This window comes from Bison bison, unplaced genomic scaffold, assembly GCF_000754665.1.
Source record: "Bison bison bison isolate TAMUID 2011002044 unplaced genomic scaffold, Bison_UMD1.0 scf7180017864481, whole genome shotgun sequence".
NCBI classification, from domain to species: Eukaryota; Metazoa; Chordata; class Mammalia; order Artiodactyla; family Bovidae; genus Bison; species Bison bison.
The window spans coordinates 1156833-1178353 of record NW_011495041.1 but is presented as its reverse complement, the minus strand read 5'-3'; the positions used below and the strand labels follow the sequence as shown (position 1 = coordinate 1178353).

Here is a 21521-nt window from a genome sequence, read left to right as displayed (position 1 = left end):
CTTTCCCCTAGGTTCTCGTGAAGAATGGAGAAGCTCTATACAGTCAGCAGACACAAGACTGGGAGCTGACTGTGGCTCAGATCATGAACTCCTTATTGCCAAATTCAGACTTAAATTGAAGACAGTAGGGAAAACCACTAGACCATTCAGGTATGACCTAAATCAAATCCTTTATGATTATACAGTGGAAGTGACAAGTAGATTAAAGGGATTAGATATGATAGAGTGCCTGAAGAACTATGGACTGAGGTTCATAACATTGTACAGCAGGAAGTGATCAAGACCATCCCCAAGAAAAAGAAATGCAAAAAGGCAAAATGGTTGTCTGAGGAGGCCTTACAAATAGCTGTGAAAAGAAGAGAAGCAAAAGGCCAAGGAGAAAAGGAAAGATACATCCATTTGAATGCAGAGTTCCAAAGAATTGCAAGAAGAGATAAGAAAGACTTCCTCAGTGATCAATGCAAAGAAACAGAGGAAAACAATAGAATGGAAAAAACTAGAGATCTCTTCAAGAAAATAATAGATACCAAGGGAACATTTCATGCAAAGATGGGTAGAATAAAGGACAGAAATGGTATGGACCTAACAGAAACAGAAGATATTAAGAAGAGGTGGCATGAATACACAGAAGAACTATACAAAAAATATCTTCATGACCCAGATAATCATGATGGTGTGATCACTTACCTAGAGCCAGACATCGTGGAATGTGAAGTCCAGTGGGTCTTAGGAAGCATCACTACAAACAAAGCTAGTGGAGGTGACGGAATTCCAGCTGAGCTATTTCAAATCCTAAAAGATGATGCTGTGAAAGTGCTGCACTCAATATGCCAACCAACTTGGAAAACTCAGCAGTGGCCCCGGGACTGGAAAAGATCAGTTTTCGTTCTAGTCCCAAAGAAAGGCAATGCTAAAGAATGCTCAACCTACTGTACGATTGCACTCATCTCACAGGCTAGCAAAATTCTCCATGCCAGGCTTCAACAGTACATGAACCGTGAACTTCCAGATTTTCAAGCTGGATTTAGAAAAGGGAGAGGAACCAGAGATCAAATTGCCAACATCCATTGAATCATTGAAAAAGAAGAGAGTTCCAGAAAAACATCTATTTCTGTTTTACTGACTATGCCAAAGCCTTTGACTGTGTGGATCACAATAAAGTGTGGAAAATTCTGAAAGAGATAGGAATACCAGACCACCTGACCTGCCTCCTGAAAACTCTATATGCAGATCTAGAAGCAACAGTTAGAACTGGGCATGGAACAACAGACTGGTTCCAAATTGGAAAAGGAGTATGTCAAGACTATATATTGTCACCCTGCTTATTTAACTTAAATGCAGAGTACATCATGAGAAATGCTAGACTGGATCAAGCACAAGCTGGAATCAAGATTCCCAGGAGAAATATCAATAACCTCAGATGTGCAGATGACGCCACCCTTATGGCAGAATGCTTCCTAAGGCCCATTTGACTTTGCACTCCAGGATGTCTGGCTCTGGGTGAGTGATCACACCATCATGGTTATGTGGGTCATGAAGATCTTTTTTGTGTAGTTCTTCTGTGTATTCGTGCCACCTCTTCTTAATATCTTCTGCTTCTGTTAGGTTCATACCATTTCTGTGCCTTATTTTGCCCATCTTTCCATGAAATATTATTCCCTTTGTATCTCTTATTTTCTTGAAGAGATGTCTAGTCTTTTGCATTCTATTGTTTTCCTCTATTTGTTTGCATTTATCAGTGAGGAAGTCTTTCTTACCTCTCCTTGCTATTCTTTGGAACTCTGCATTGAAATGGGTATATCTTTCCTTCTCTCCTTTGCCTTTAGCTTCTCTTCTTTTCACAGCTATTTGTAAGGCCTCCTCAGACAACCATTTTGCCTTTTTGCATTTCTTTTTCTTGGGGATGGTCTTGATCACTGCCTCCTGTACAATGTCATGAATCTCAGTTCGTAGTTCTTCAGGCACTCTATCATATCTAATCCCTTGCATCTATTTGTCAATTATACTTTAAAGTCATAAGGGATTTGATTTAGGTCATAACTGAATGGCCTAGTAGTTTTCCCTACTTTCTTCAATTTGAGTCTGAATTTGGCAATAAGGAGTTCATGATCTGAGCCACAGTCAGCTACTGGTCTTGTTTTACTGACTGTATAGAGCTTCTCCATCTTTGGTTGCAAAGAATATAATAGTCAGTCTGATTTCAGTATTGACCATCTGGTGATGTCCATGTGCAGAGTTTTCTCTTATTTTGTTGGAAGAGGGTGTTTGCTGTGACCAGTGCCTTCTCTTGGCAAAACTCTGTTAGCCTTTACCCTGCTTCATTTTGTACTCCTGGCCAAATTTGCTTGTTATTCCAGGTATCTGACTTTCTACTTTTGCATTTCAGTCCCCTATAATGAAAAGGACATATTTTTGGGGTGTTAGTTCCAGGAGGTCTTGTATGTCTTCATAGAACTGTTCAACTTCAGCTTCTTCAGCATTAGTGGTTGGGGCATAGACTTGGATTACTGTGATATTGAATGGTTTGCCTTAGAAACGAACAGAGATTATTCTGTTTTTTTTTGAAATTGCACCCAAGTCCTGCATTTCTGACTTTTTTGTTGACCATGATGGCTACTCCATTTCTTCTAAGGGATTCTTGCCCACAGTAGTAGATGTAATGGTCATCTGAATTAAATTCACCTATTCCAGTCCATTTTACTTCACTGATTCCTAAAGTGTCGATGTTCACTCTTACCATCTCCTGTTTGACCACTTCCAATTTACTTTGATTCATGGACTTAACATTCCAGGTTCCTATATAGTATTGTTCTTTATAGCATCATACTTTACTTCCCCTACCAGTCACATCCAGAACTGAGTGTTTTGTTTGCTTTGGCTCCATCTCTTCATTCTTTCTGGGGTTAAATATTCTCCAGTAGCCTATTGGGCATCTACCGACCTGGGGAGTTCATCTTTCAGTGTCAGGTGTTTTTGCCTTTCCATGCTGTTCATAGGTTTCTCAAAGAATAGTGAAGTGGTTTGCCATTATCTTCTCCAGTGGACCATGTTTTGAGTTAAGTGTTTTTAAATCAAGATATAATTGACCTATATATAAGATTATGTTAGTTCCAGGTGTACAGCAATGATTCTTATATTTAATTTGTTTGAAAGAAAAGTAGTAGATTTCATTCTTCTGGACATTTCTTGTTCTCTGTGTCTTGTGGAGTATTTTCATTGTATCACATTTTGAGTGTTTTCTTTAAGGAAGGGAATTTCATACATCTCTAAAATGTTGAATGAGAGGACAACAAAAAGCAAGTGCTTTTTTTTCCTTGACCATATCACGTGGCATTTGGGATCCTAGTTCCTTTACCAGGGATCAAACCCTTGCCGCCTGCATTGGAAGTGTGACCTCTTAACCACTGGACCATGAGGCAAGTCCCTGCAAATGCTTGAAGTACAACAGATTGGCTTTTCCAGACTTTTGGAAGAAAACAAATCAAAACAAGCAGTACAGTAGTGATTACCTGGTTGGGGGCCAAATTTTATCTACTTCTTGAAAGATTAAGTTGGAAACTATAGGTTACTTATTTCTTCTTCCTGCCCATTGGTATGTCTTTAATGTATCAGAGCTTAGTCAGGAATATATGAATTAGTCAACTTTGGCTAAATTATATTGTAGTAACAATCCCCAGAGTTTCCAACAACAAAAGTTTATTTCTCATATTAATGCCCTTGGCGTGCTGCAGTGCAGGGTGTCGCAAAGAGTGAGTCCAACAAGACTGAGAGACTGAAGTGAACTGAATTGAACTCATTCTTCATTGGCCAAAGCAAGTCATGTGGTCAAACATGGCCTCAGGGTCCAAGAAATGTAATGTGCTCCAGGGATGAGCAGCTAGGGAAGGATTTGGCAAGGGAAGGACAGCAAATATTTTGATCATCACTCTATCTGTTGCAGTATATTTTTGGATGTAGTCACTTTACAAGGAAGTCTCGTAGGGTTTTTTTTGAAGCATATTTATTTGGAGGTAGGGCAGGAAGGTTTGCAACCTGTATTTTCAAACACCTTGATAGTGTGTATTGACTATCTTAATTACCATTTTGGGGATCTCAGCAGACCCTGGATTTAATACATGATAACAGCTCAGTAAACATTTGTTGGATTAGTGGACAATGACTTCTAACAATAATAGGAAAGCCATACTTTTCATTATCTTTACTGCCCTTTGCAGCTGCTTGAAACAGTTTTATAGAGAGAAGCTCCCACAAACTATGCCTGTTATTTATTATATGAAAAATGATTCTTCAGGGGTCATTTTTACCATAAAAGAAATTGCTTTTTAATCACCCACATGTCCATTATACAAAATTTATATTAAATACAACTGAGGAAAGGACTGTCTTCTATCTGGCAGCTCAGGACCACGACTGATAATGCTTATTGTATATTGCACTGTGTTTCCTTTTCCTCCTTTCTTTCTCTATGTGCTGTTTGAACATTGTCCATATTTATAGTCATATTGTGATCGCTTATTCTACTTTTTGCTGTATCTCTTGTTTAACACATAGTATCATGAATTAACAATTGGAAGGGTCATAGACTAAATAAAGGAGTCATAAAATTAATTTTAGCTTTCCCTTTTCTGCTTTCCTCCGTATGAACTATTCATTCAGTAAAGTTACATCTTGTTCCTTTTCTCTCACACATGAGGCAAGCATGGAAATGAGTAGAAGAATGGTGAAAAGTACACCAGAGTCCTGAAAAATTTGGTGGGAGGTGGTTCAAAGATCAGATTGTCAGTTCTTGGGGCATCAGGGTTATTTTCTTTTTTAATCTTTTATTTTTCTTCGTTTACTATGTAATCACTTTTTCATAGCTTGGGGTTTTCACAATCTTTTGAAAAGTCAAAACTTGCTAATAAGTTGATTTGAGTCCTGTTATCTTTTTGAAATATACTAGATAAGTTTAATGTGAGTCATTCCAGAATGTAGCCCCTGCTTGAACCTCTGTGTTGAGTACCCTCTTTATCTAAGGTCAAAGCACTTAGTTAGCAACTGAGCTTTTTGTAAGCAACCCATTGTAAAAGTTCACCATGCCTTGTTCTTCAGTATCATTAATCATCTTCCCTCTAAGCTTTGGAAACATGGCTGAGTCCTGAGTCATCAGGCCCTTCACATTGCTGGTGATCCACCCTGCTGAGGTACATGCATGAAATATTTGCTGTCTCAGTATAGATCTGAGGACCGATTTGTCTCTTGAAACGTGTGGACCAAATTCCTTATATGTTAACTGAAAGATACAGTTTGTGTCCGTTTTACAAAGGGATCTGATCAGGCCTGTTAAAGTTACCATACAGATGACATGATTCCAGACTTCCTGTGCTTGATGTAATTTGCAAATATTTTGAAATACCAAGTGTAGCCTCAGCGAGGTCAGTGACCAGTTTTTGAATTTTGGTGAATTTTTCTGTTTTAATTTTCACAGCTGTTTAGTTTTGAAATGCCTGCTCCACCAGATAAGTTAGGAATGTGTGGAGAGGGCAGTTTAAATAATCTGAATGTTTGCTGTTGAAGCAGATGCCTCTAAGTCAGGCTTCCAGATCCAAAGGAACAAAGAGGGAAGAGCAGGAGAATGAAGCTCCATGTGACAACCGCTGGAGAGGAATGTGGGCCCTGCAAGTGATTCTTGGGTTCTCATCCTAGAGTTTAATTTTTCCAGTTCTATTAAGGTATCCTGGTAAATTCAGTATGAAAAGAGTGCTGATAACTTCTTAAAGAAAGGGGCTTCAGTGATAACTTTTGAGTTTCCATGTGAATACTTGTCTAACATTTATCTCCTTAAAAAAAAATAAAAAGTGTCCATTGTAAGATCAGCTCACAGGTCAGACATTAATCTTGGTTGTCAAGTGTCTGAAATCAACTCTGGAGGCGAAAGTGGAATTGACGGCATTCATCATAGAGTACTGATTCTGTTGACTAAAAGACATCAGGCCTTTGGTCTCTTTTGTGTTGCAATTTTGAGCAGAATTTAAAAGAATGAAAATTTCCAAATATGTGCTAACACAATTTGTGAGAATATTTATCAAGATTAAAGTAATATATTAAAAATCAGCTTAATTAATTGAAGCTTAACTCTTAGAAACTGATGTAAAGGTTAGTTTGAAATTTGCTAAGCTTTATTAAAAGTCTAGATTGGGGGTAGAAACAGTTTCCCCAGGGTATCTCAATTTCCTTCATTTTAGAGTATCTTTTGCTAGAATGAAGAGAAAAAAAGATCAGTCATTCTTTTTAATCACGCTTAACTGCAGTGACATAAAGGAGAAAACATAGTAATGTAGAAACAGGTAATTTCTTAATTCATCCTCTCATACCTGTGTGAGTAACAGAAAAACCACAGGTCATCCTAATTGTTTTATAACCACAAAGAATTTAAATAAGTTTTGACATAATACATTCCTTTTCAGTTCTCAGTTATGCATTTCTATAAGCTGGCCTTACTCAAATAGGCTAGTGGAGAGGCATTTGCTTTCTAAAGCGAGCTTTCTTCTGTTTCTCTGTTTGACCTTTTATTATGAAAAATTCCAACCACTAACCCCCATTATCAGGCTTCAGTAAGTGTTAATTCTTGGTCAGAGTTGTTTCATCTTTCCCGCCAGCCCAACTCTAGATTATTTGAAAGATTCTAGACGTCATATCATTTCATTAAAGTGGATTGCTTTTGCTAGTGACAGTGGGAGCCATTTTCTTTCTTGGCACTGGCATAGTCTCTCAGGGCTGAATAGGATTTACAAGGAGACAGACTCTACATTGAAGAGCTTACCTTGTGAGCTCATATTTTCTCTGGATACTTTCTTCAAGTTTCTCTTGTCTTTCAAATGGCAGGTATTTGCTAAGTTCTTAAGTTCTTATCTGTTTGGAAATTCCTGTAGCAAGTTCAGGTTTAGTTATCCTGCACTGCCTTGTCTGTGCCTTATCTAAACAGTATTGAAGGGAAGAAAGAATTATTTCACCAGGAGTTGGCTTGGAGAGGAGTTAGCTATACTGGATATATTTAGGAAGTGCCCCTTAATGCTGTAATAATATACTAGCTTTTAAAAGCACCTCATAATAATAGCTTTTTAAAAAGCGCAAATGAGGCACGTAAGGGTGATCTCTTTTCCTAGCCATCAGTGGGATGATTTAATTCCTTTCCTGGGTCAACATAAAATATTCTTTCAGGTACCCTGAGATCTGCAAGTATTGGTTGACTCATCTTTTGTTGTTAAACCTATTGATTTCCCAGGCCAGCATGTCTTTTTCTATACTTTGACCTTGCACTTTAAACTGAATTCCTTTTGTCCTTTGAAGGAGGCGTAAAACTGTTACGTTTATATTGGTGAGTGTGAGAAACTGACTTTTCACTTTTCTCTATGATTTCTAAATTTAAGTGGCTTTAATCATCATTGTCGTTATGGTTTCTTGACTCCTGAAAAAGAAAGTTTTAAAAAGTAGATTCAACAGGTTAAATGGAATTCTTGAACTGTTTTCCTTCTAAAACTAAAACCAATTTTGACTTAATTGTTAATTCTTAGAATTTAGTTTTTGAGCATAGAAAACCGTGGGGTTCACGTTTATATTTTACTTTATTAAGATCACTCAAGTTACTGGTAACTTGGCTGTATGGGATGCTGAAAGTCCTGGACTGAGTTCGATCAGGACTCTGACTTGCGTGTGATTAAATATGTGTCTACTTGTCTTCAGTAGCTAAACAGAAGTAATTATATTTGCATTCCACCTATTTCACAGGGGTGTTGTTAGAAGTCCTATAATTAGATTTTTTTCTTTAATTTGCAAAAATATTTGAGCTGCTTCACAGATCGGAGCTATATAAAAGTGAGGTGTTTTATGAACATCTCGTTTCTCTTGATTTCTGTTTTTGACACTGGATGCACATGTTGCTTTTCCTCTTTTCACAGTGTACAGGTTCTGCTGCGTGTTTTGAAATTGGTTTTCTTAACATTTTTAGCAGCTGGGGATGCTATAAAAGCCATCTTGTGTCCTGTTTTTAGTGCACAGTGGCAAGTGTGGATAGATGGGTCAGTTAATGGTCAGGCAATTGACCCGCACCAAGTGCTCGCCTCTGTGTCCTCTGGCTTCTCCCCTTTCAGGGTAGAGTTACTGTTTGCAGTGCCAGTCTCACTGTCTGGGACTGGGGGGGGTCTCAATCAGTGTGCCTGCTGCCTGGCTGTCTTGAATGCGATGTTTGTCTTCTCCCCTCCCCCAACCTTATATTTTATGTGTTACACTTCAGGGTGGGTGATCTACTGGGCTAACCACTTTAGGGAAGCTTTGTGCTGTCTCAGAAAGTCAGAATGAGTCCTTTGCATTAGGTGGCAAGCATTAACAGAGCAGATCTGTGACAAGGGCCATGTCACTAGACTCCTCCATTTTTCTGGACTTACTGTGTGCTTACGGATGAAATCTCTGGTTTGGATTGTATTCTTGAGAAAAGTTTGGACCAAATTCACGTGTTTCCCTGATAGCTGTGTTGGTAAAGAATCCGCCTGCAATGCAGGAGACCTGGGTTCAATCCGTCGGTTAGGAAGATCCCCTGGAGAAGGGAAAGGCTACCCACTCCAGTATTCTGGCCTGGAGAATTCCATGGACTGTATAGTCCCTGGGGTCACAAAGAGTGGGACCCACTGAGCGACTTGCACTTTTCACTCTCATGTGCATTTCACAGAAGATTCATTTGCTCTGAGTCCCAACAATGGTTGTCCAACCTTGTACATAGTTGCTGCTGCAGCTGCTGCTGCTAAGTCGCTTCAGTCATGTCCGACTCTGTGCGACCCCATAGATGGAAACCCACTAGGCTCCCCCATCCCTGGGACTCTCCAGGCAAGAACACTGGAGTGGGTTGCCATTTCCTTCTCCAATGCATGAAAGTGAAAAGTGAAAGGGAAGTTGCTCAGTCGTGTCCGATTCCTAGCGACCCGGAGGACTGCAGCCTACCAGGCTCCTCCATCCATGGGATTTTCCAGGCAAGAGTGCTGGAGTGGGGTGGTTGAAGAATTCAAACTTTGGTACTACTTAAAGGATTCCTCAGTCTCACCTCAGTGCTTCTGTAGGCGTGAGCTTTTCCCATAAGGAGATGAGCCATGGTATGTTTAGGTTTGGATGATTCTAGTTTACAGAACTTGAGGGTCTGAGGATTTGGGGTAGTGGTTCTTCAGGGAACCCGGAGGTTTCTTTTTCCCATAGGGTGGTCCCCTTTGTTACATTATTATGTTGACCTACTCAAAGGGTTAGTTTCTGTTACATTTCAGTTCAGTTCAGTCCCTCAGACCTGTCTGACTCTTAGTGACCCCATGGACTGCAGCATACCAGGCCTCCTTGTCCATCACCAACTCCCAGAGTTTACTCAAGCTCATGTCCATTGAGTCGGCAATGCCATCCATCCATCTCATCCTCTGACATCCCCTTCTCTTGCCTTCAGTCTTTCCCAGCATCAGGGTCTTTTCCAATGAGTCAGTTCTTCGCATCAGGTGGCCATATTATTGGAGCTTCAGCCTCAGCGTCAGTCCTTCCAATGAATGAATATTCAGGGCTGATTTCCTTCAGAATGGACTGGTTGGATCTCCTTGCAGTCCAAGGGACTCTCAAGAGTCTTCTCCAACACCACAGTTCAAAAGCATCAATTCTTCGGTGCTCAGCTTTCTTTATAGTCCAACTCTCACATCCATACATGACCACTGGAAAAACCATAGCCTTGACTAGATGGACCTTTGTTGGCAAAGTAATTTCTGTGCTTTTTAATATGCTATCTAGGTTGGTCATAGCTTTTCTTCCAAGGAAGCAAGCGTCTTTTAATTTCATTTGGAAATGAATTAACTTTTGAGAACAAGTGAGAGGAGTTGCTCAGGAGGCGTAAGTGTATAGACAGGGCGGTTGTCAGTGGCCCTCATTGTGTCCTACAGCTTGAATTGTCTGCATCCTGTGACAACTGCCTGGCTTTGAAAAGGTCCTTAAAAAGCAGTGACAATGTACTTTGGTACTGAGTAAATAAAATAAGCGGAGGAAGCCTCTGATGTTAAGCTGAATTTATTTGATTTTAGGGCCGAATCAATGAAGACTTTCTAAGAGAAACTTGTGCTCTGAGCAGATAAAGAGAAACCTTGGGAGCGTTTTGATTGTTGCTTCCAAAATAGCAAGTTTCTAGAGCATGGTTGCCTGTTTTATTTAATAAAGAAGAAGAAGCTGCTTCACCTCTCTTAAAATATTAAATTAAGAAAAAAGTACAAAGTCATCAGTGTTTTCAATAAAACTATGAAGCTTTAGTTTTTTCTTAAAAAGGCATATGTTTAAGCATCAGCTTCATTAGTTGGAATATGTTTTATGTATTTCTGTCTTAACTCCAGATAATTGATGTGAAAATTAGAGTGACTAATATAGTACTGTGAAATTTAGGGAGCTAGTTCATTTCTGTCGTCTTTCTTGGAATATTTTGTATTCCTTGGAACTTTTGAAATCAGTATTTGGTTTTTGCTTTGTTGTTGTTGTTGAGTCACTAAGTCTTGTCCGACTCTTGGTGACCCTATGGATTGCAGCACACCAGGCTTCCCTTGTCCTTCACTCTCTCCTGGAGTTTGCCCAAACTCATGTCCATTGGGCTGGTGATACCATCCAACCATCTCATCCTCTGTCTTTCCCTTCTCCTCCTGCCTTCAGTCTTTCTCAGCATCAGGGTCTTTACCAATGAGTCAGTTCTTTGCATCAGGTGGCCGAAGTATTGGAGTTTCAGCTTCAGCATCAGTCCTTCCAATGAATATTCAGGATTTATTTCCTTTAAGATGGACTGGTTGGATCTCCTTGCAGTCCAAGGGACTCTCAAGAGTCCTCTCCAACACCACAGTTCAAAAGCATCAAGTCTTCGGCACTCAGCCTTCTTTATGCACTTTGGAGAATTGAAATTAGTTTGATTCCTAAGAGTTGCAGGATTATACAATGTATCAGGAATCTGACTGCAGAAAGACTCCTTGTTTAGTTCTCAATTTATGCAGGTGACCACTGAAGATGGAAGAGTGACCCCATGGAGTTTTCAGCCTTTATTCATTTGTTCTAAGACCCATTCATTCAGTATACATTGTGAGTCATTCATGTCATTACATGGCTAGAGCCATGTAACAGGGCTAGAAATGCAGAAACAGGTTCTTGTTTTCAAGGGACTAAAGTCTTGTCTAAGGAACACACACTAAACAAACAGTTTACAGTGGATTTAGACCTAAGCTTAGAGCATTTAAGAACAATAGAGGAAGTCCACTTAAACCATTCTAACTTTCAAACAGGACATGTGGCCTGAGTTTAGAATAGCAAGAAGAATTAGCCAGGTCATGAAGGGAAGACAGAGAGGGAGTGTGGGTAGAGTTCTGCAGGGGATAAATTCAGTTCTTTTGTAAGAATAGTTCAGTAGTTAATAGTTACCAGTTTGTAATAGCTGTACCATAAATAAAATCTTTAAGGTTACCTAATGATGACATATTAATTTTGTATCTTTTTTCCTTTGGTGTATTTCTACAAACTGTGTCTGTGCTCAGTTTTGTTTTTTTCCTTGTCAGTTTTGTTCTTGTTAATGGGCAGTGTCTATGTTTTCTTGCCAATTCCATAGTATGCATTTATTTGGATTCTAACTGCCATTTCCCCCATCCCGCTTCTTAGTTGCCAGAGGGGCACAAACCGGAAAAAGTTAATTAGAAAAGGTGAATCTGATCCTGGCCCGCTCCTGCTACATCTTTCATTAGCTCCCTTGCCCAGGTGTTGCCAGTGGGGCATAGTCTAGTCTCAGCTCCACCTTTACCCCTTTGCCCTTGGGGTGGTTTCCTTCCTCCTGAGTGTTCATCTTCCACCTTGATAGTGATTCTGCAACTTGTCTTCCTCCTTCAGAGCCCATCTGGTGACCTTTCCACTACACTCCGTTCATCAGTTTCTCTTCTCTGCCGAGTTTGTACCCTGACCTGCCACGCACTGTTGTATGACGCACGCTTAGAGTGATTCTCTGTTCCTGTTCTAAATTTGAGCTCTCTGAGGCAGCACCTAAATGTTGCTCTCTGTGGATCTTTATCACAGTAACAGTTTTGTGGGACTTCTCTGGAGGTCCAGCGGTTAAGACTCTGCACTTCCATTGCAGGGGGCACGGGTTCGACCCCTGGTTGGAGAACTAAGATACCTTATGCCACACAGCACAGCCAAAAAAAGTAAAAACCGTTGTGTAATAAGTAGCCATTACTTGATTTAAGCTGAACAGTTTAGCGTTTAAACATTAAGTTAGTCTTTTATATTTACTGGGTGAGAATCATGACTGAACAGAAGTGCGTAAGTTAATGTTCCAAGCATTTTATTTACATTCACACTCATTTCCCCTTGTTAAACAAAAGCTTATTCTGACACTTGTTAAAATTGTAAGGAAGACTTTATTGAAGACTGTTGCAACAGAGGAGAGAATTGTAACTCAACTCTGAGTACAACAAAGATGAGTGGGGATCTATAGCCAAGGGGCAGGATGAAGGGTGGGTGGTCGGCGGTGGAAGGGGTGGTCAGTGGATGGAAATTTATTACAAGGAGGCATTCATGGGTTGGGGGATTCTTGCTATATTGACCTAATGGGAATGTTGCAAAAGGCAAGCCCAGGACTGGTACATCAAAAGTTGGAGTTGAGGAACTTGATCAGTTATCAGATGTAATTAGATATCAAAGGTAGGGATGCTCTGTTAAACAGACTAGAGGATTCTTGCTAAACTGGGCTAGGAAGAAAGGACAGGGCAGGGCCAAGGCTGAGCCCTCATCCAGAAGCGGGCTCAGAGGAGCCTGATGAAAGTTTGATCAGGGAGAGAGTCTTTGTCATGATGAGTTTTTTTTTTTTCTTTCATCAATTACTTTTATTATTTTTTTTTAATTTTATTTTATTTTTAAACTTTACATAATTGTATTAGTTTTGCCAAATATCAAAATGAATCCGCCAGAGGTATACATGTGTTCCCCATCCTGAACCCTCCTCCCTCCTCCCTCCCCATACCCTCCCTCTGGGTCGTCCCAGTACACTAGCCCCAAGCATCCAGTATCGTGCATCGAACCTGGACTGGCATCTCGTTTCATACATGATATTTTACATGTTTCAATGCCATTCTCCCAAATCTTCCCACCCTCTCCCTCTCCCATAGAGTCCATAAGACTGTTCTATACATCAGTGTCTCTTTTGCTGTCTGGTACACAGGGTTATTGTTACCATCTTTCTAAGTTCCATATATATGCGTTAGTATATTTTATTGGTGTTTTTCCTTCTGGCTTACTTCACTCTGTATAATAGGCTCCAGTTTCATCCACCTGTTTTTTTTTTTTTTTTTTTTCAATAAACTAGGTACTGTTATTATCTGTACTTTCCAGATAAAGACTCTAAAGCTTAGAAATAGTGTACATAACTCCACAAGATCCACAGCCAGCCTGAAGCTGGTGATCCTGTTCTGAACTGGACTGTGCCTGTGACGGCTCAGTTAATCCTTGCTAACCTACTCTGACAGTTAGTAAAGTCTGCCTCTTTTGAGAATCACTCCTGGCTTTGCTGCTGCCAGTGCTGTTGTAAGGGCCATGAATTCCACTGCAGCAACATACTCAGGTGGCAAGAAGGAGGGAGCAGCTTTATTAGAATTCCAGATAGATGGAGTGACCATTTATCTATCTATATACAATTCTATTTTTCTGTACACAGCAGAATAACATTTTTCAGTCAAATTCCTGGATCTCACCTATTGAAATATAACCACCGAAGGGAGAAAATATTAATGTTCAGATGTTCTGAACATAAAAGATAATTTTTCAGTTTATCATACATTTTATTTCCCTGTTCTTGGCTGCCCTAGCTCTTAGTTGCTGCATGGAGGCTTTCTCTAGTTGCGGCAAGCGGGAACTGCTCTCTCCTTGCTGTGATGGCTGCTCTTGCTGCAGAGCATGGGCCCAGTAGCTGTGGCACCTGGGCTTAGTTGCTCCATGGTGGGAGGGATCTTCCCAGACCAGGGATCAAACCCATGTCCCCTGCACTGGCAGGCAGATTCTTAACCACTGGACCGCAAGTGGTCACAGTAAACAGCTTTGGACATTTTAATTATTTTCTTAGGGCACATTCCCAGGAGTTGAATTATTGGTTACATGGGTAAAGAACATTTTTTCACTCTTGGAACATTATTGTCACATTGCTTTCCAAAGGAGATATAACAGTTCATCCTCCCACCAGCAGTGGGAGAGGGGGCTCTAGTTGTTACAGTTATTAATATTGGAAATCTGCAATAATAAACTTGCTTATTTTGAGGTTTTACTTCATTCTTTTGTGGTGAACTTTCCACGCTGGATTGACCTTAATTAAGTTGGCTCAAATTCTCAATTAAAATTTCCATTTGACAAAAACTTTGTAAGGTCCATTTTAAAGGTTGGGGTGTAAAGGAAATAAGAAAAGCTTTGTCAGAGAGGAAATAAAAGGGTTAGTTTAATAATGTCCACACAGATGAATGTTAATCAGTGAACTGCATATTGAATAAATTAACTTTTCTTCCCTTCAGTAACAATAGTTATCTTTTCAAAATCTTTTGAATGTTATTTGGAATTATAAACAGCTCTACTGGATTCCACAACATTTAGATCAAATGCAGTCAACTATACATGTTGAAACATGCTTAAATTGTAATTCTGGATAAACTGAACTAGAATTCGCATTTTAAGAATAAAAGTGGCTTCTCTAAGGTTTTTCATATTATGAGAAATTGAACCTTTTTAAAGAAAGTATGAAATTGAGAAAACTTGGAATTTTCTTTTTTTTTTTGGAATTTTCTTCTTTTTCAATTTTATTCCAGAGCACAGTGTATTTGTGATTTTTAACAGAAACTTCTAAGTTTCTTTTCTGTACTTTAATGGTACAGCTAGCCACTTCCACTTAAATTGGGTGAAATCCTTAGTAAATGATGACCAGGATTCTTTTCAGCTTTTGTCTTTTTTTCTCAGGCATAAATATATTTCAGTGTAATTCAGTCAAGTGAAGTGAAATTAAAGATTTGAATCATGTATCTGTTGTCTCTTGAAACACTCTGGTTTTCTGTTGGCTGCAGTCTGCTGAGTGTTTAGTGATGCTAATGTCACTGAATAGTTTTTTAGCCCTAAAAGTTCCTTGTGTCATAAATCTTGTCCTGCACAGACGTCCTTTAGGTCACCTACCAGGGCACAGTTGGCTTTTGTTAATGACTGTATTGTCCTTTACTTTCATTCATGGCACTCAGTCACTTTTCATTGATGTTGCAGTAAGGCTTTTTCTTTGGACATCCCTCATTCTTTCAGGTCAGTTCAGTTCAGTCGCTCAGTTGTGTCCGACTCTTTGTGACCCCATGGACTGCAGCACACCAGGCTTCCCTGTCCATCACCAGTTCCTGGAACTTGCTCAAACTCATGTCCATCGAGTCAGTGATGCCATCCAACCATCTCATCCTCTGTCTTTCCCTTCTCCTCCTGCCTTCAGTCTTTCCCAGCATCAGGGTCTTTTCCAATGAGTCAGTTCTTCGCATCAGGTGGCCAAAGTATTGGAGCTTCAGTATCAGTCCAGAAATCAGGCTGATTTCCTTTAGGATGGACTGGTTGGATCTCCTTGCAGTCCAAGGAACTCTCAAGAGTCTTCTCTAACACCACAGTTTAAAAGCATCAATTCTTTGGTGCTCAGCTTTCTTTATGGTCCAACTCTCACATCCATACATGACTAGCTTTGACTAGACAGACATTCATACAGAACCATAGCTTTGACTAGACGGAACTTTGTCAGCAAAGTAATGTCTCTGCTTTTTAATATGCTGTCTTGGTTGGTCATAGCTTTTCTTCCAAGGAGCAAGCATCTTTTAATTTCATGGGTGTTCTTTACCTGTTGGTAAATTAATGTTCAGCTGTAGCAGGAGTCAGCCAGCATCTATGCATGGATGAGATTATTAACAGGTAGCCCTATAGATTTCCTTTATCTCCTGATTGGGTAAACACTTACCAGTCCTTAGCACAGACTCTAATAAGAGATTGAAACAAATCTCCCTTGAGGTTTCCACTTGCTGGCATCAGGAGAGTTAGTTGGTCTAACTGTCACGCACTGCATCTGTGAAGATGTCGAAGATGTGACATGCTCGCTGGCTTCCCGATTGTGTGCTCATTATTAAAGCTTTGTGCTCATGCTCAGTTGCTCAGTCATGTCTGACTCTGCGACCCCGTGGACTGCAGCCCACCAAGCTCCTCTGTCCATGGGGTTTCCCAGCGAGAATACTGGAGTGGGTTGCCATTTCCTTCTCTAGGGGATCTTCTTGACCCCAGAGATGGAACCTGAGTCTGCTGCATTGACAGGTAGGTTGTTTACCTATCAAGGCTTCCATGTAGGCAAATTTCATTTTGATGAGTATATTCAAATGTAGAGCAGTTTATCAATACTAGCACATGGTTGTTTTTTGTGCAGCATGTGTATGTTTCATTTCTTCTTTTACTGTGCTCTGTAAACTCATATTTAATTTATCTGATTGCAGCTGTTGCACTATTTTTGTGGAATGAGTCTTAAAATTCTTGCAGGAGGCCTTTCTGCTTTCTTGCTCTTTTCAGTGTTACAGCACTGTTTTGCACAATTGGTGCTTTCTGGGTAGTTTCTTGACTTCTTTTCCAAAACTGAGACTTCCTCTAAGACTTTTCTCTGCCTTGCTTTGATCACTGTTCCTGAAGCAGAACTGATAAGACCCTTCTTGGTTGCTGCTTGTATTTAGAGGTTTATAGCTTATTTACCTTAGCGATAAAGGTGAGAGTAGCCAACCGGTACACTGTGTTGATTTAAGACAGGGTGATATCATTTCTGGTGATATAACATGGAAGGTTATTTTATTATTAAATATTTTCTTTTTAAAATATGCTTGTGCCTTGCAGTGTGTTGAGAATTCGGTTTTTATTTGGAAGAAAAGTTTTAGATCGTCTCCTTTTAGTGACCAGATTTATCCACATGACACAGAGGACAACATTCCCATTACCGAGTTCATTACTTTTTTTTCCCCCATGTGATAACTGTTTACAGTTACCTGTGAAATTTTCAATTTTTTGTCCCTTATTTTTATTTGGGAAGAAACTGGAAAGTGAGTTGATAATATGTTAAATTTATATAATCTCATTAATTGGCAGATAATCTTAAAATTCCAAAAGATTTATATTTAAAATAAAATTTAGTCTGAAATGCCCCTCTCCCACTCATCGATTTTTTTTTTGATGGTATCTTATATAGTTTTTAATTTTATGTTGTTTTAAATTATTTTTTAATAGGTATATAATTGCTTTGCAGTGTTTTGTTAGTATCTGCTGTGCAATAGTGTGAATCAGCTGTATATATACATATCCACTCATGGATTCTTAAAATTAGTGATATTTGATTTGGGGTAATCTGCTTTCTTCCAGGAATTACTTTTTCAGCTTTTAGTGCCTTTCAATGATACTGTTTTGGTTTTTTTTTTTTTTCCAGTGATAACTGTTTTATTCTTAATAACCCTCTTGAAAATGGGACCTTCTGGAAGAAATAAAGTCCCTCACTTATTGAAGCTTTATGAATGGTTATCCTATCTGCAGCTTAGTGAGTGTTCTAGAATCTGATTTCTTAGAAGCGTTAGACAAGCTGTAAGTTAATGACTTACTTCTTAGATGTGACTTGGCAACTGGTTGGTGGTCTGGAGGTGCCAATAAGCTTCAGAGAGGGGCTGGTTAATTTCCATTTCTCTCTTAAAACAAGAATGCCTTTATTCTGTCTTTTTGTTTTCTGTCCCTCATTTTTCAACTTTGTAGCTATGCTTTGGTTTTATTGCTCCCTGCTGAATTCTCTCCTATTGCAAATATTAAAATAAGGGTGATTTAGGAGAACTAAGGTTAAAAATCTGCTCCATGAGCTCCATAGGCAAGGTGCCTTGGCATTTCTCTTTGTGGAACGTAAGCAGGGGTGAGTGGACGCGTCGTCTGAAATGCCAGTGTGTGTTGCCCAGAGACGTGCTGACAGCTGGGCCTGACAGTGCTTGCTGGCCACTGGCCGCTTCTGACCCGTCCCCTTCTCACCTCGTTCCCCGGCCACCACCCCTTCCCCCAACAACGGAAACCTGGGAGGCATGCCTGTTCTCTTTTGAGAGGACAGCTTGAATATTCACTCCAGCTTTTCAGATAGAACATTGACATTGTCTCTTTGAACTCAGTTCTCTCTTTTATTGGGTTCTTTACCCTTCATGCAGTTTTAAAATCTTACTCGTGAGCAAGCTGCACATCCCTTACAGGCCATCTTGTTCAACTTCAAACAGTGGCACGTTTAGAAGCTGCATTTGAGGTCCATGACTTCAGACATGACAATTCAGCATTGATCAGGTTGGCTGTATGTTTGAGATTTGTCAGTTCCTTTGTCCATGTATTGTGTGGCTTTCGGTACCTTTTCTCTGTATTTCAAAAGACCTTTGTGTACATCTTGCCTTTATGTGTAATCTTACAGGGCAACTTTCTGCCTTTTGTTCTTCTCCTGCTCGTTTTTCACAGGACTGGAATTTGGTGTAAGGCTTGCTTAAAATGCAGGGGTCTAAACTCCTCTAGTTGTTTTCTGTTCATTGCAGACTTTTATTTTTTTTTAAATAATAGAGATTTCGTTTTTTAAGGTTTTCTAATTTTGAATTCTTAGAGATGTAATGGCCTCCAAAAGTAAGAGATATGGGGGATGTAGTTTTTGTTTTAATTTTAATTTTTGTGATTCCTTTCCATTTTTATTCTAGAATGAGGGAGTAGGATGGGGTGGGATAGTGGTGGTGGTGGTAGTGGTTGAATATGAGTAGAACAGCGCCTGAAACCAGACCATCACAACTCTCAAATACCAGATAATATCATGATATGTTATGTACTTTTGTGTATTCCTGAAAATATTTTTGTACCTTACAAGGTATTTTATTGTTGCTTATACTTTCATTTTTGTCTCACATTTTGACAGTTTTCTTTTCCTTTCTTTCTCAATGTTTAACTGATGCCAAATTTCCAGAAATTAAAAATTTTTCTTCTGTACCTTGCTATCCTGTAGGTCCTTTAACATAAAACTAAACCTTTTGATCAACTTTACAACAAAATTTTAAAAATAAATTTTTGTAAGAAATGAATGTAAAGTTTATTGCCTTAGTACCACGAAAATCTGCTTCAAATAAATTAGCCTGAATATTAGAAAAGGACACTGTGAACTGCATGTAGACAATAGATCTGTGAAAATGCAGGCCAGTGATAAAGTTATTTTAAATATGAAGAAGAATAGTCTCTTGTTTCCTTACCTCTCTGACTTCTGATACCTTCTAGCCAGCTTGCCTTTCTCTGGCAGCATGAGTAGTTGCCTGCAATCTAGAACTGTTGGAATACTGTAAATTTAAGGCTCCCCTGGTTCGGAGAAGGCAATGGCACCCCACTCCAGTACTTTGCCTGGAAAATCCCATGGGCGGAGGAGCCTGGTGGGCTGCCATCTATGGGGTCACACAGGTCGGACACGACTGAAGCAACTTAGCAGCAGCAGCTGGTTTGGTAAAGAATCAGTCTTTGGCTCAGTGTTCGGTAAAGCTCAGTGATTTGATAAGACTCAGTGTTTGGTAAAGAATCCTCTTGCCAATGCAGGAGATGAGAGTGTGATCCCTGACTTGGGAAGGTACCTGGAAGAGGGAATGACAACCCACTCCAGTATTCTTGCCTGGAAAATTTCATGGACAGAGGAGCCTGGTGGGCTACAGTCCATGGAGTCTCAAAGAATTTGGACTGCACTTAGTGGCTAAAGAACAAAAATAACAACAAAAAGAATAGTGCTTATAAATGTTCCATTGTACATAAAATACCTTCTCTTATATTAAGATTATATCTTTAAATATTGAGACCAAGTATTCTCTGGTTAGGAATCTAGCAACCAACATAGTTCAGTGATGTGTTCACAGCATTAGTTCAAGTCTCTGCCTCTTCTGTAGGTTTTGCTTGTCTAGTTATTGGGACTTTTCCTTCTTGCTTTAAAACAGAATAATTTTTATTGGAGTGTAGTTGCTTTACAATGTTCTGTTAGTTTCTTTGCTGTGCTATGCTTCATCGTGTCCCGACTCTTTGCAACCCCATGGACCAGGCTCCTCTTTGCAACCCCACCCACCAGGCTCCTCTGTTCATGGGATTCTCCAGACAAGAATAGTGGAGTGGGTTGCCATTTCCTCCTCCAGTGGATCTTCTCAACCCAGGGATTGAACCTAGGTCTCCTGCATTGCAGGTGGATTCTTTACCAGTTGAGCTATGAGGGAAGCCCCTGTTAGTTTCTACTGTACAGCAGAATGAATCAGCCATACACATACATGTATCCCCTCCCGTGTGGCCTTCGTTCCCACTCGGTTCACACAGCGCATTAAGTGGAGTTCCCTGTGCTATCCAGTACATTCTCATCAGTTATCTATTTTATGCATAGTTCAATAGTGTATAGGCACAACCCCAGTCTCCCAAGTCCTCTCACCCATTTTGCTTCTTTATATAAGATGATTCCAAGATGTTGTGAGAGTGTGGGCATTAATTAAGTATAAAAATAGATACTGTATGCTCATAATCTCATTTTGGTCTTTCGATCACTAATCCTTAACTAAATTCTGTTTTGGTTGTTAGAATTCTGCTAATTACTGGAATTGTGTAATTGTGAGGATTTCTTTTTCTGTGAATGAGTACACGTTTGAATTAACTCATCCCAATGCTCATTTTTATATTTACCTATTCCCCCCCTTTAATTTTATAATGTGTTAGAAAATTTTCAAACCTCCAGGAAGTTAGGAAGAATTATATGACATACCTATTTTTAAAGATGTTTTGCAAAGTTTATTTAATATAAAGTTAAAAGTTTTAAATTGTGCCAATAATTGAGTTTAGAAATTTTATTCCTCATAATTAATTTTTGCCTTTTTTGTTGTATTTTAGTGTGCTAGAGACCAATTATACATATTTTGTATTTTATTTTTTGAAATCATTTAATATTTTTTGAGTAATCTCCCTTTATAATAGCAAAACACTGAATCAAATAACAAATGTATTTTAACACAGTTTTTATGCAAAGTGACATTTTAATACTGTTTTAAGGATGACCTATCACTTTTATAAATATAAATTTACAGAGGTGTCTTCTACTTTAAATACATTAAAATTTGAATTTTAATGTAAATATTGAAATTCAGAATCATATTTATTTTGTAACTTTCTGTGATTAGCTCCCCTTTCTGAAGCTGAAATGAAGAAAGGTTAAAGACTTTTCTCAAACATGTTTTAGCTTTTGGCTTAAAAATCCTAACATTTAGCCAAACTTTTCAAACTACTATTTACTATTTCTTGATTGCTCAATATTTAGTCCAAGTGTTTTTCTATTTTTTAATATGTAAATATAGGAATGTTTGCCTCACTCTAAAAAGATATAAGTAAGTCCAGCAATGTGTTTATGAAAGGTTTTTAATAACTTGGGGAAG

General features: G+C 39.1%; 1 protein-coding gene across 8 annotated transcripts in view; it reads left to right on the top strand.

The window, feature by feature from the left end:
• The window catches only part of ITSN1 (intersectin 1 (SH3 domain protein)), a 245535-nt gene that overhangs the window by 49742 nt on the left and 174272 nt on the right, over positions 1-21521 (top strand). Inside the window, exon 1 of one of the 8 annotated variants that reach the window (XM_010862261.1) lies at positions 16299-18396. The exons of the other annotated variants lie outside the window; for them this stretch is intronic. The gene's annotated coding sequence lies outside the window, so the exon portion shown is untranslated. Of the gene's footprint in view, positions 1-16298; positions 18397-21521 lie in introns of those variants that run through there. 8 annotated transcript variants of the gene reach the window in all.